This window comes from Impatiens glandulifera, chromosome 1, assembly GCF_907164915.1.
Source record: "Impatiens glandulifera chromosome 1, dImpGla2.1, whole genome shotgun sequence".
Classification (NCBI taxonomy): domain Eukaryota; kingdom Viridiplantae; phylum Streptophyta; class Magnoliopsida; order Ericales; family Balsaminaceae; genus Impatiens; species Impatiens glandulifera.
Genome location: NC_061862.1, coordinates 43,970,971 through 43,986,833, shown reverse-complemented (window position 1 = coordinate 43,986,833; position 15,863 = coordinate 43,970,971). Strand labels below are relative to the sequence as shown.

Below are 15,863 nucleotides of genomic sequence, written 5' to 3'. Positions count from 1 at the left end.
TTTATATATATATGTAAATTATAATAAATGTGAGATTATATGACTTCACATAATATTAAAAAAAATGAAACAAGTGAAAGAATAAGACGTAAACTTTAAATTTCTTAAACTTATGTATTTTATATAATTAGTGTCTAATAATTATGATATTATAAAATATAAAATTAATGTTAAACACAATGATAAAATTTATATAATAGAATTTAAATGATTATTATTTTTTTATAATTCATGTGTAAAGTTGTAAATAAAAAAATATAATCTTCTTATATAACAAAATTTTATCAAGTTGAAATTTTATATTTATTGTATTTGATTAGATTTTTTAAAATTATTTGAATATGAAAATCATTGATATATTATATATTGTGATTCAAATTTTTTTTATAAAATTTTGTTTTTTTAAATTTTGTTTTAATTATTTCGGTTATATATTGGTCTATTTGCATCTAACGGAAATCCTCGTATAATAATAAGTTTTGTTATAGAAAATGTATTTCTTTGTTATCAATTTATTTCACACACAAATTATATTTAGCATGATTTATCTTAAACTCACTCACTATTAGTCTCATATATTTTAAATTATTTGAATACATAAATATTTAGTATATGATAATTTTATTTTATTTTTGGACTACAATATCTAGCATCTAGAAAAAAATTCACCCTAATATCAATGAATATAGTCAGTTGTTGATGCTCAAAATTAAATATTTATTTAGTGGACTTGAGTATAATTTGATGAAGTACTCCAAATTATATATATAAATGAATTTAGATTATGAATTATTTGACCAATTCCCTTTTATTAAATATAATTAGCCAACTATAATATATGTATGTATATATATATTAAAAATAATAATTTATTTCAGCAATAATTAAAAGGATATAAAAAAAATGACACTACCCATCCCTGGTGTCAATCCAGATCTTTATTGAGATCATGGAGAACCAAATCGATATCAAATTATCATTATTGAGAGTTGAGACAAAAGATGGTGAAAATATTGAATAACCTCAAAAATATGATATTTGATGGATATGGACTTACAAGTTGCTTAGTAAAGAAAACATGCAGGATGTTTCATTTCTATTTAACAATTAAATCTTATAATTATTTGGATCTGTATACCATTAATTAAGGATGAGAATAAGAATCGATATTTTTTAATTATAATTTTACTTGTTTTTACTAGTGCACATTATTGAGGTAAATTTTGTTCAAGAACAAGATATTCAATCAGACCGTTTATGTCGTCACATACATAATCATTTGAGTAAAATCTCTTTAATCATTTATTAAATACTATCTTATCCATAACACCTAATTATTTATATAAAACTAAAAAAATTCAAGGGCAATCAACAAAAAAAACCTAAAAAGTTGATTTCATTTGAAAAAAATCTTTATTTTTTTGTTTTGTTTTTGTATGCAGATACACTAGAACCAAAAATAATTCTTTATTATATTGCTAACTAACATTAATTAATTTGAAATCTTGATATATGTGAATTTGGATTTATATAAAAATAATCAAAAGATTTTGTAATGATTCATCAAGTCTTCAAAATCACATGTAACAACAATGATATGAATGCATATTTTACCAACACATTGTATCTTAAATTAATTAAAAACATTAACCCTTTTTACACATGATTTTGATCAAAATTCAGTACGAAAGAAACTAAATTAAATAACTCACGTTTCTATCTCGTAACACTCAGCATGCCAATATGAATTTTTTAATGTAACTTATTCAAGAAAATCAATTTATAAAATTATTTAAATGTTCACTTGGTTGGTTGAGACTTAATTAGTAGTTTTTGTTTCAATTATTGATGTCATTTGTAGAACATTTTATAAATAAAAAATTTCAAAAAAAATAAGTTTATGTATTGTAAGGAATACATCAAAATATTTATCATGATTAATTATACTTATATTTATAAATATTAAATTTAATTTTAATTTTAATTTAATAAACACAATATCTCACTCAGGGTCGGCTTGAAGCCTTAAGATTTTGGGGCCCTATGCAAATTTAAATTTTGGGCCTTAAAATAGTAAAAAAAAATTAATTTAATTTTAATTAATAAAATAAAATATAAATAATTAATATATTATAATAAAAGACTAAAAAGGAGATAAAAAAAAATTATTTTTATAATACATATTTAATATTAAAGGAGAAAAAAGAGGAAAAAATAATATTAATAATATAATATTATTAAATATAAAAAAAATGGGGCCTATAAAAGTGGAGGCCCTATGCAAGTGCATTGGTTGCCTTACCCCAGGGGCCGGCCCTGATCTCACTTAAGACGTTCTTAAAATAAAAGTTTTCAAATGTTTATTTTGTTTGGATGAAAAATGTGATAAATTATTAAAAATTTATTAAATAAGTAAATATCACTATTATTTAATATTGTTCAATATTTGGTTTGAATCGAATGTTCGGCCCGAATTCACCAAATTTGAATAAACCGAATTATAATTTTATTTTTGGTTTTGAATCGAATTTTAAGTCATTTAAATTCAAATATGATTTTCAATTTGATTTTCATGTTGGGATTTAAACTCGAAAATCAAACACATTTTTATTATTTATTTTAATTATATATATATATATATATTATTATATAATATATTAAAATAAACTAAATTCGATGATCCTAATTTCGAATTTGGTTCGATTTTATTAAAATTTATTCGAATTCAATTATGTTTTAATAAAATATTATTGTCATAAATTTTAATTAATTAATTTAATTATATTTAAATAATTTAAAACAATTAAAATGTATACATAAAATTAAAATTGAATTATACTAAATTAAATTATTAAAATAAAATATAATATATTAGATATAAAGTAAAATAAAAAAATATTTCATAAAAGCTAAAATAAGTAACTAAAAATTAAATATTAATGTTCAATCACATTTTACGGTAAAATGACCTGAATACTTCAGGTACTCGGTCTCTTTGGGGTCATGAGTTCAAGTGTGTCAAAATGCAAGTTTTGCTCGTTTGTTTAAATTTATTTGTTGAATTGATTTGCAGGTTATATATTTAACCTGAAGGAGAGGTGGTTAAAGGAGAGGTGATACGAGAGTTCTAAAAAGATTTGTTTAAATCAGGGAAGAACTTATTTTTTATTTGATAATATAAAATTGATAGTCACTACAAATTTATTTAATAATTATATATTTACAATAAAGTTAATGTTAAAATATTGGTTAAAAGACATAAAACAATATTCATCAAATGGTTTGTAAATAAATGAAGAGAGAAGATATAAAATGAATTAATATACAAATGGAATTCCTTTATGATCAAAAGAGATTCTTTTGTCTATAATTTTTAAATTATTTAAAATAAGAAAAAGATATAGAAACTTGTCAAATAAATTAAATGAGACAAGACAAAAGAAATTGAATGTCACTCCAGATCTAGATAGTTTTTAATAATTATTATTTTTTTTAACTATTTTGTTAAGAAAATTAAAATTTAATATATAAAATATTATATTTGAAGTAAACTAACTTCAATATTTATAAAAATTAAATTAATCAAACAAAAATATATACTTATATTACTTATATTTATTAATAAACTTAATATATTGAATTATATTATTTTTTATATTAAATATTAAATTAAAAATAAAATACTAATATTATTTTTTATTTTTCCAACTTTTATATTAAACATTTAATTTATAATTTCACGTAATTAATATATATATATATATATATATATATATATATATATATATATATATATATATATATATATATATATATATATATATCCACTAAAAATTTACGTTCTAATTTATAATATTAAAATAATTATTTTAATTTATTTTTAAATAAATAAAATCAAAATAATTTATCAGGATAAAAAAAATCAATTAAAACAATTAATTAGGATTAATTATTATGATCAAATTAATTAAGAGTTAAAAGCTAAAATAAACAATAAAATTATTTAAGATAAATGTTATACAATTTTTTATCTCAAAATAATTTAAAAAAAATTAAATGAACAAAAATAAATAATTTAGAATGAATTGTTGTAGCCATTTCATCTACAACAATTATTTATTTAACCGTAAAAATATACAAAAATAAATAAAATAAATAAATAAAATATTTGTCATATTTATTTAATATTTTGTGTATTTAAAAATATTAAAATTAAAGCCAAAAAGGTGAAAAAATAATCAATTTGAAATAAACTTTTAAGGATTTAATAAAAATATATATAAGTAGGAATTACAGCCATTAGATAAGCGCTGAATTTTCATCGAGCGCCCAGAAAGCAGTCGTGTAGTCCGTTGTAGATGAGGAGAAGTGTGCGCGCATCGCACCGGATTGGCCAACACACGTTATCCAAACCGTTAATCGAACGCTCAAACACAACGACACTTGGACGGAACACCAACGAAATGTTTAAACGCGCTCAAAACGACGTTTTGAGCGCCACCTTCGTCTCCAACGTGACACCGGAGAGATAAGATCAAATACTCGTCTTTGATCTTTTCTTTTCAGAACTCATTCGTTAGTCAACAATTTCGACTGATTTAAAGCTCGAAATGATCACTCTACGATGGTGAATAGGGATGATTCAACCCTTTTCTGGTCAACTTGAGAAAGAACAGTTAAAATATCATAAATGAATTTTGGTTAATTCGGTTCACTTGGATGGATCAACCGACCTTGGACAGTTATAAATAAACACTTAGTCAATCCCAAGGCAAGAGATTCACTTTTACTTTGATTGTTATGATTTTTACTTTTTTTACTTATAATTATAATTGTTAATTTTAAAAGTTATTATTTAATGATAATTATTATAAAAAAAAAAACTATAATAACTCAAATAGAAAAGAAAAATCAATAAGAAGATACCATAATCTAATAATGATTGAATAAAATATTCACTTAAATATTGAAATAATTCAAATATTCATCTATAAATTAATCCTCATTTCATCCTTTAAAACATGAACTGCTCTCTTTCTGTCGTCCGTCCACTAGACCATTAATTAAGCATGACGACTCCGGCCACCACCACCATTATCATCCTCCTTCTATCTCTGCCACCCTTAGCCTCATGATCGCGGACATGTCAATCATCCAAAATGATAACAATCATCCCTCAAATTCCAGAACTGACGAAGAAATTATGCATATTTACAAAAAGTGGATGATAGAGCATGGAAAAGTCTACAAAGGAATTGAGGAATCCGAAAAGCGTTTCAAAATTTTTAAGGATAATTTGGTATTCATTGATGCTCATAACTCCGAGAACCGGACCTACAAGGTTGGATTGAACGTGTTTGCCGATCTAACCAATGAAGAGTACCGATCATACTACCTCGGCATGAAATATGATGCCCATCGCGAATTTGTCCAGTCAAAGGTGGCCAGCCAAAGGTATGCTGTGTCCTCAGATGAAATTCTACCGGAGTCGGACTTGAGCTACCTTACCTTAGTGGGTTAAAAAAAATTGTGTCGTTTATTAAATATCAGCAAGTTGTTGGGCTTTCTCGGCGATAGCAGCCGTGGAAGGAATCAACATGATAATGACAGGAGAGCTGATTGATTTGTCGGAGCAAGAACTTATTAACTGCGACCGAACTATCAATCGCGGCTGCGCAGGCGGGGTCATGAATTACGCATTCAGATTCATGACTAGAAACGGTGGTATAGACACCCAAGAAGATTATCCTTATCTAGAAGCCGATGGCAAGTGCAATGCCACTAAGGTTATCGTGAGCTTGACTTTGGGGTTTGTTAATTTTTATAATTCTACGTACTCATTTGATTGATTGATTGCATGCAGGTGAATACAAAGGTTGTGAGCATAGACGGTACGAAACTGTACCATCCAACAACGAAAATGATTTAAAGAAAACTGTCGCATATCAACCCATCAGTGTAGGCATTGAAGCCTATGGTTGGGCATTCAAACTTTATGTCTCGGTAAGTATTCATAATTGAAAATTTATTATGTTGAGATCTATAAGTGACTATATTTTTGTGATTCTCTTGGTTATGGAAGGGTATTTTCACGGGAAGATGCGGAACGTCGTTGGATCATGCAGTGGTGGTGGTGGGATACGGAAGTGAGAACGGAGTTAATTATTGGATAGTGAGGAATTCATGGGGATCGAATTGGGGGTGAAAGTGGTTATGTTAGGATCAAGCGGAACAATGTTGCTGACGGTATAGGAGCAGGGAAATGCGGCATAGCGATGATACCTTCTTATCCCATAATTAACGAATATGCAGACGGCAGAGCAGGAGTCGTTAGTAGTGCCTCAATATAGGAATTAAAAACTAGTATCCAATTTTATATGATGATTGCCTTCTAAGTTCAAATAAGGTGGTGGTGGTCACCTTCGGGAAGAATGCCAATTTTACACACCAAGTTGTAAGAAGGTGTCAAATTTACTTATTAAGTATCAAAATTCCATTTATATGTATGAACTTGTCAAAAAGTGTCAAATATATTTAAAATAACAGAAATATTAAACGGTGTTAAAATTTTTGCCACATGTAATATCAACATATTTTTTTCTTTAAATTAACATTACTTTAATTATTTTTATTCAAACAAAACATTAAATCTTGGAGGTTAGAAGAAAGTAAAAATCCAAAAGAACTTGAGTTAATCAAAGAGAGAAAAGTTAGAAAAAAAATGGAGAGTTGTGGAGGGATGAGAGAGAAAGTAAAAATAAATTTTGTTTAAATGGAAAAATAATTAAAGTAATATCAATTTAAAAAATTTAAAAATATGTGGATATTACATGTGACAAAAATTTTAACACCGTTTAACATTTCTGTTATTTTAAATATATTTGACACTTTTTGACAAGTTCATACATATAAATAGAATTTTGATACTTAATAAGTAAATTTGACACCTTCTTACAACTTAGTATGTAAATTTGACATTCTTCCCATTTTATTTTGTGTTTTTGTTAAGTTATTGTAATGAAATCATGTTTTATTAATAAAATAATAAATTGTTGCATTATATATATATATATATATATATATATATTTATTTATTTATTTATTTATTTATTTATTTATTGTGGATAAACTTTCATTAACGTGTTACCATACTCATTTACACTAGAATAAAGTTTTAAAACTAAAGTCAGTATCTATATATATCTAATGACGCTTAATTTTGAAATGTAGGAGGTGTACATCACGCTCTTTCTAAAATGATCTACATTATCATACATATTTTTATGTGTTAGATATATATATATTTCTCTCTCTTCATTTATCTTTATTAATTAATTTTTTTATTTTTTTTTACCATATATATATTTTCTCACTAATAATATAAAATATATATTTTTTCATCAATTCTATTAACTAAGTTTCATAATTATCATGTCCGTTACTCTTATATATATATATATATTGATATTTTTTATAAATTAAATTTAGCATTAATATTAATTATAAAAAATTACAAAAATAATAAGAGTTTCAGTTATTATATTATATTCATTATAAAATTATTTTATTTATATTCATTATAAAATTATTTTATTTATATTAATTCAGTTTAGCATTAAATATTAAATATGAAAATATGTAAAAATAAAAAAATTCAGTTATTATATTATGCATTTGTACGAGTAATAATATAAAAACCGTAAAAAAAATACGGATAACATTTTTTATTTTATTTTTTACCGTTTTAAGTTTAAAGGTGGGTCAACCCACAATCCGACCCAAGTATCAATTTACTCAACATCATTATATATTAGTTAGTTAAAAAGTTGAACTTATATTAATATTAAAAAGTTCTGCGTTTATCAAATTTGGTGTTGAATTTAAAATATAAAGTCTTTGTAGCCTGTTGGTTAAAGAGTTGTACTTGTTTTGTTAGGTTGCAAGTTCGAAACATACCTCTAGCATTTTTAATTTTATTTTTAACCGTTTTAAATTTAAAAACGGGTCAACACACAATCCGACCCAAGTATCCAAATTAACCACAGCTCTCGACCCGGCAATCCGGACACTTTAAAAATTAAGCATCATTATATATATATATAGATATGTAAAAATAAAAATTTCAGTTATCATATTATAATTAATGAAAATATGTAAAAATAAAAAATTTCAGTTATCATATTATAAATAATGAAAATATGTAAAAATAAAAAATTTCAGTTATCATATTATAACTATCTATTAATTGAATTTAACAATAAATATTGATTATATCAACTAGCAATAAATATTGATTATATCAACGTATATAACTACAACTAAACCAATATATTACTCCATCCAAATATTTTATTCCTATAAATAATCTTAGATGAACAAGGTTCAACTGAAGAGAGAAGAGTGATATCTTCATATACAGAGCATTTTATTTCGTCGATCTCCTTTTGTCGTGTGCTATCTCTATTCATAATCTTCTCAATTTCTCTATAAATATCATGATTTCAATAATTGAATTTGCATTATGTTATGTTTTAACAATCCGTTTTCACTGATTTGTATTTTTTTTTCAGGAATTTGATAATTTCAGGCCGTTGCAAAAACATCATCGGTCTTCTTTTGTAGCTTCTAACTCTACAATCATTCACAAAATTCAGATAATTTCTCTTTCATATATATATATATTAATATTTTTTATTAATTAAATTTAGCATTAATATTAATTATAAAAAATTGCAAAAAATAATAAGAGTTTCAGTTATTATATTATATTCATTATAAAATTATTTTATTTATATTAATTCAGTTTAGCATTAAATATTAAATATAAAAATATATAAAAATAAAAAATTTCAGTTATTATATTATAATTAATGAAAATATTTAAAAATAAAAATTTCAATTATCATATTATAATTAATGAAAATATGTAAAAATAAAAAATTTCAGTTATCATATTATAATTATATACAGAGCATTTTATTTCGTCGATCTCCTTTTGTCGTATGCTATCTCTATTCATAATCTTCTCAATTTCTCTATCAATATCATGATTTCAATAATTGAATTTGAATTATGTTATGTTTCAATAATCCGTTTTCACTGATTTGTATTTTTTTTTCCAGGAATTTGATCATTTCAGGCAGCTGCAAAAACATCCTCGTCTCCTTTTGTAGTTTCTAACTCTACAATCATTCACAAAATTCAGGTAATTTCTCTTTCCTAATTTATTTATCTTACTTATTTTCTCTCTCATAATATAAGATCATCTCCAACCCACCAGCAAACAACTTCATTATAGGTCACTCAACTACATTTTAAGTTTTCCTATAAAACCTTTCTCCTCCAAATCCAAATATGCAGGGACACTGTTCACATACTCAAAAAGTTTTCAAAACTTTCATTTTAGTCATTTTAGTTTGTTTTTAATTAATTTATATAACTTATTTATATTTTAATTTGTTTACATATTTTATTTATTTATATTTTAATTTATTTATATAATTTATTTATATGTTTAATTCATGATAATTTTAATAAGGTTTGTTTTGTTGTATTTTTTTTTTTGTAAGAAGTAATTTGTGTTTATGTAATAATGTTTAATTTATTTTATGCAGTTGTATAAATAATTGAATGTGAATTTTAAAAGAATTAATAAGTTGTTGTAAAGTTATGGATTTAATTTGTAATTTTAGATAAATATATAGATAATATTGAAAAAAATAAAATTTATTATAAAAATGAATATTCTGAGAATATTATTTTGAGTTTGAGTTTTTGGGTTGGAGATAAATTATTGAGATGTTTATTGCATTTTAAATATGAGAATAGGTATTTGAGTTAGAAATGTATAAATTTCTTTCATAATATATATATTTCTCTTTCTTAATCTAATTATTAAGTTTTTTTTTTCTACTTACTGTATAAATTTTTATATATTTCACACTAATAATATAAAATATTTTTTTTATTAATATTTATATATATATATATATATATATATATAATAACAAAATATATAAAAATGTTTAATAGATGAATATGAAGGTTTATACACAAATTATTAACTCTATAAATTACTCTACTTTCTAAATTAATTTCTTTATATATTTTACTCTTTTTCTTAATCTAATTATTAAGTATTTTTTTTCTTACTTTCAATATATAAATATATATATTTTTTCACACTAATAATATAAAATATTTTTTATATTAAAATATATAATATTACCTAACATATTTATTTTTATATATAATAACAATATATATAATAATGGATGAATATGAAAGTTTATACACAAATTCATTAGGATTTCTATCTCATTTCATAATTTCTCTCTATTAATTAACTCTATGTAATTACTTTCTAAATTAATTTCTTTATTTTATATTTAAGAATTTTTTCATTTCATAATTTATCTTTCTAATTAATTCCTAATATTACTCTTTTTTCTAATTTAATTTTTTTTTACTTTCATAATATATAAAAATTTAAAATTATATATATATTAGGTAAGTTAAGACTATTTATTTTAAATAGGTGGTTATATATAAATAAATATTTTAAATAACAATATTAAATATTTCTCTCAACTAAAATCTATATATATATATATATTAATTTTGTACCTAATTTTTTTTATCTCTAATCTTTATATATATATATATATTGCTTAAGAGAATTTTTTTAATTTGGTTGTTCAAGAAATCATTTATTTGTGGACAATATTATTTTTTATATCACAGTTTTTATTATTTGGTAATTTTCTGCCTTTTTCTTAAATGTTATGGTGATCACTCTACTAAAGCGTGGTTTCATCTCTAAAATGACCGAGTGTGATGTAAACTTTTAAACAAAGTTCTATCTTTAAAATATTTTTATTTTTATCTTGACTCTTGTATATCTACATTATCTCACTTTATTAAAAATACAAAAGTCTAAAATGAATTTGATTGAGCCAACTTATTTTTTCTTTAAATAATACTATTATTTTAGTTTGAATTGTTTAAATTAAGAATTTTCTTAATTTGGTTGTTCAAGAAACTATTTATTTGAGACAATATTTTTTTATATCACAGCTTTTATTATTTAGTAATTTTCTGCATTTTTTTAATGTTATTAATACCGGATTACTGGTAATCACTCTACTACACTACTACAATGGTTTCATCTCCACAATGACCGAGTGTGATTTAAATTTTCAAACAAAGTTCTATCTTTAAAATATATTTTTTTTGTCTTGACTCTTGTATATTAATACTATCTCACTCTATAAAAAATACAAAGGTCTCAAGAAAATTTGATTAAGCCAACTTATTTTTTCTTTAAATAATACTATTTTTTAGTTTGAATTTTTTTAAGAGAATTTTCTTAATTTTGTTGTTCAAGAAACTATTTATTTGTAGACAATATTTTTTTATTATAGTTTTTTATTATTTGATAAATTTTCTGCATTTTTCTTGAAGGTTATCAATACTGGTATTTACCCTATTACAGCGTAGTTTCATCTTCACAGTCGAGTGTGATCTATCTCTAAAATATATATATATATATATATATATATATATATATATATATATATATATATTTGTCTTGACTCTTGTATATCTACACCTTCTAACTTTATGAAAAATACAAAGGTCTCAACAATTCTTTTACTAAATTTATTGAAACTCATTGCAAAAAATTGATGCAGTCAACCTTAAGAACTAAAAATAATTAATATACATATGATCGAAACATATTTTATATTATATAAACATATATCTTACTTTTAAGTTAATATTATTATTAGAATTAAGTTAATATTAGTAGTGATATATTTTTTATTGAACAAAATATATTAATACTCACTTAATCTTTGATTATAAATATAGAATTTGTATCATTTGGTTAATCTTCTTTTTTACAAAATACTATTTAAAAGATTTTTTTATAATTTAGTGAAGGAGTTTTATTAATCTAATTTTTTCATGACCTACTTTCAAATTTTTTGGACTAGGTTGGTCTTAGAAAAAAGAGATTTTTTGAAAATTGGTTATAAATATTTATTTAAATGCTGAACTATAATATCAAACTATATCAATGATAGGTAAATGTGTTATATACTATTATATCATTCATCCCGTATGAGTTTATCCCCTCTCTTATCTTCGAGTAAATTACATCGTTTCTTTTGTGATGAAAAATTTTCTAACAAAAATTAACCTTCTATAAAAAAGGATTCTAATTTTTTAATTACATTTAGAAATATATAAAAATAAAAAATATATTTAATAAAATAGTTTAGAAGTCTAATAACAATCATCTTTTTTCAAACATTATTCAAAAGATAAATTAAGTTTTAAGCCAATATAATTTATTTTTATTTATTCATTTTTTAAGTTAAAATCGGGTATTGACTATTGAATTATGTTAGTTTTTTTTTATAAAATGAATTCTAATTTTGTTTTTTATGAAGTTCATAAAATAAAGAGTAATAAAATAAAGAGTAATGTTATCTTCATTTGATTATGAATTTGTTTTTATTATTGTATAACAATAAATCATAAAATAAAATATTTTTTAAAAAAACAATCAACAAAATTATATAAAAATTCAAAGGATTCGCACAGCACTTTGACACAAGAAATTAAGACGAAAAAAAAGTAACTAAAAATTAGAGTCAATAATCTCATCTTTAAGAATTAAGAACCATCCAGTAAATCTACAAATGTCTATAAATTAAATTAGAGTGGAGAGATTTAATTTAATATAAGAAAAATAATAATATATACTTTATTTACCCTACATCAAAAAAAAATATTAATTATTTTGTTAGAGTGAGATTTAATTTTTTATGTTTTTGTTAATAGTACATTTTTATATGGGTATAATAATTTTTATAATTAAAATTACAAATTTTAAAATATTTTTCATTTAAAAAATTTATATAATATAAAAAAATGATATGAAATGATATAACCTTTATTTATATAATAATAATAATAATGTAATTTTAAATTTTATCTTTCTTCTTCAATCAAATTTTCTCAATTTTTATTTTAAGTTTAAATAACTTAAATAAAAATAAATTATTTTTAAAATTATAGTTATAAACTCATAATATTATTTATTTATTTAATTATATATATATTAAATTTAAATGTTATTATCTCATATAAAATAATATTTAATATAAAAAAATAAAAAAATTTATATGATTTAAAAAAAATGACATAAGATAATATAACTTTTATTTGATTATATCTAAATTAAGTTTAAATATTTTCAAACATTTATTATATAATAATAATAAAAATAATAATAATAATAATGTAATTTTAAATTTGATGTACCAAATTTGTATTTTTTTATTTTTATCAAAATTTCTTAAATATTATTTTAAGTTTAATTTATTTTTTTATTCACTTTTTGTTTTCTATCTTATAATTTAATTATATTTTTTGATTGATTAATGTATATAAATATATGAATTATATTTTTTTCTTTTATTATTTTTCTTGAATTTGGAATTGAATAATAAATAGGTAGATAATGAATCTAAAATAAATATCATATCATTAAAAGTTAATTAGAAAATTACATTAATTTTGAAATTTTTATAACTTTATTTTATTTTTCTAAAAATATTTAGATTAACCTTTTAAAAGAACTTATTTTTTTTCAAATAGTTTGATAATGTAGTTTGTATTTTGTAAGCAAAACTTATTAGTTAATTTTTATTGTTTTATTTTTTTTATATAAAAAAGTGCCTAAAGATCATGTTTTTTTATAACTATGATATTTTTTATATTATAATCTTTGATTTAAGATATTTAAAAATATATTTTTATTTTTTTTATAATAAAAACAATCCAAATATTTTCACATTTTATAGTTAGACAGAAGTAATTGTGAAGCTAAATTGTATCACCTAAAAGTTGAGTAATATAATATAATGGTGTTATTTAAATTTTATATTAATTTTTTTATTAATTCTAAAATTTGTTTGATAAATATATTTATTTATTATAATATGTCAAATTATAATATTTTTAGGTCAATAATAAAGTTTTTATATCTGAAATTGATCCTGATAATGAGGTTGATAATGAGGTGGACTGATTAAATATAAAAAAGCGGATAAGCAAGAGAGAAAAAGTCAGGAAAAGCTCGGATATATTCTTATGAATTACAATAGGAACTAGACCAATCTATCTTGAAAGGCTCCCATGTCCTGATAACCTTCTAAAATGTAAGGTCATACAAACAACTCATAGATAGTAAAAATTGGGTCTCACATCACCGGAGATAGTAAAAATTGGGTCTCACATCACCGGAGCGACTCCATGTGCTCTCCTCTCCTCTCCTTTAATTTTGTAATTGTTATTTGTTTATTTTATTTATAAGATTTTTTTATTATATTGTTAAAAATTTTTGATTATTTATTAATGATTAATTTCAGTTAAATTTTTTGTTAAACATTTTTTATATCTATAATTTGTCGTATTTAAAGGTATTATATGAGTCTTCTCTTAAAAGATTAAAATAAGATCTATTTATCTTTTAAAGTACTTAATATTATAAAAATGAGAAGAAATATTTAAAATATAATTTATTAGTATAAAAGTATGTCATTTTTTTTAAACTCACTCAATTTTGTTAATAATATTCATGAATGGTGGTGTGATTTATATAATATTATAATTTTAACGTAATAATGTAATTAATTTACACTTATTTTTTATCTTTTTCTAAATTGTAATCAACAATATTTATCTTTAAAAAATTGTTTATCATGTGTAAAATGACCCTACAACGTAGGGAAATAACTCTAGTTTAACTAAAGTCAGTATTTAACCGTCGTCTCTAAAAACATATGAATTAAAGTATATATGAGTATGGAGGTAAAATAATGTGTTATCATAAAACATAATTGAAGTCTTAAAATTAAAGGAAATATAGACTCATTGTACCTTATAAAATAGTTATTTGTGATAATTTTTAATACAAATAAGATATGATTGAATTGTTTAAGGGAATGTGTCTAACACATGTGACATGTCTCATATCAACCTTTATTTGATGATTTCGTATTTTGTATACATTTAGTTTATTTAATTTATTTGTAACATTGCATTTTTTTAATATATTTTTATAATTTAAGACAAAAATACTAACAACAATTAGTAAGAAAATGTAACCCGAAAGTAGATCTCATACTATCTTGGTATCCCGCAAGATTGGAGTCAAAATAACCAATGATCTCAGAACTGTCTGACCTCGTATACGTGAACATTTAATTCTTAATTTTTTCCAAATATCTCATAACTATTTTGGCTACTCAATGTCAATCAAATTTTGTGACAGACAAAATACCGTCCACAGTGTTTACTCTTACTGAACTTGTGATACACATAATTATCGATTAAATTCACCTCAAAAAAAATCAAAACAAAAAAATTATTATTTTTGTAAAATTTATGGCACCATTACGAGACACTTTTTTAAGTTCACAGATGAATTTCTTTAATTTGCAAATTATATTTATTTGGTCTTAAAGTTTTCTGGTTGTATCAGACTATATATTTCTTCAATGTATTCACTGATAAACTATTTCTTAACATCAATTTTGATGAAATTGCATATCAAAATATGTCACGAGTGTCATCAATTGTCCTTAAAGAGTCATTCGATTATATTGAATTGTCGCAAAGACACTTGATTTTGAGGTTGTTGAGTTTATACACCATGCATATGCATGTCTCTATCTAGGGCTAGCTGAACTAAGCCTCATCTGAGGAGGAAAGATTTGCAATTTTATTACTTCATTGATTTAATACCTTGCTTTCCCACCTCCCTTATGGGAGAGAAGGGGGGGCCT

The 15,863-nt window shown here is 22.1% G+C and overlaps 1 pseudogene; it reads left to right on the top strand.

Moving 5' to 3' along the window:
• The first annotated feature begins 5,113 nt into the window (after nt 1–5,113).
• On the top strand, nt 5,114–6,410 carry LOC124921498 (annotated as a pseudogene).
• The last annotated feature ends 9,453 nt before the right edge of the window (nt 6,411–15,863 follow it).